This window comes from Eimeria mitis, genomic scaffold (assembly GCF_000499745.2).
Source record: "Eimeria mitis Houghton genomic scaffold, Emh_scaff2521, whole genome shotgun sequence".
In the NCBI taxonomy this organism is placed as follows: Eukaryota; Apicomplexa; class Conoidasida; order Eucoccidiorida; family Eimeriidae; genus Eimeria; species Eimeria mitis.
This window is the reverse complement of record NW_013570862.1, coordinates 1-352: the sequence shown is the minus strand read 5'-3', so window position 1 is coordinate 352 and position 352 is coordinate 1.

The following is a 352-nucleotide window of genomic DNA, read 5'->3' as shown; positions in this document are numbered from 1 at the left end:
ATATATATATATATATATATATATATATATATATATATATATATATATATATATAATGTGTATAATTTGTTTCAGCATCAACGAAAAGGGTACGGAAAGTTTTTGATTAGTTTTAGTTATTCTTTATCGAAGAGGGAGAGGAGAGCGGGGGGCCCCGAGAGGCCCCTCTCAGACCTAGGCAGAGCAACATACTTCGCTTACTGGACGGAGCAGCTGCTGCAACTGCTGCAGCCACCGAGAAATAGAATCTCTCTACAGGTATGCTGCTCCGGCGGTGGTTTGGGTTTGCTGCAGCGCAGGCCTCTTCTGGCCTGCGACGCACAAGCAGCAGCAGCAGCAGCAGCAGCAGCTG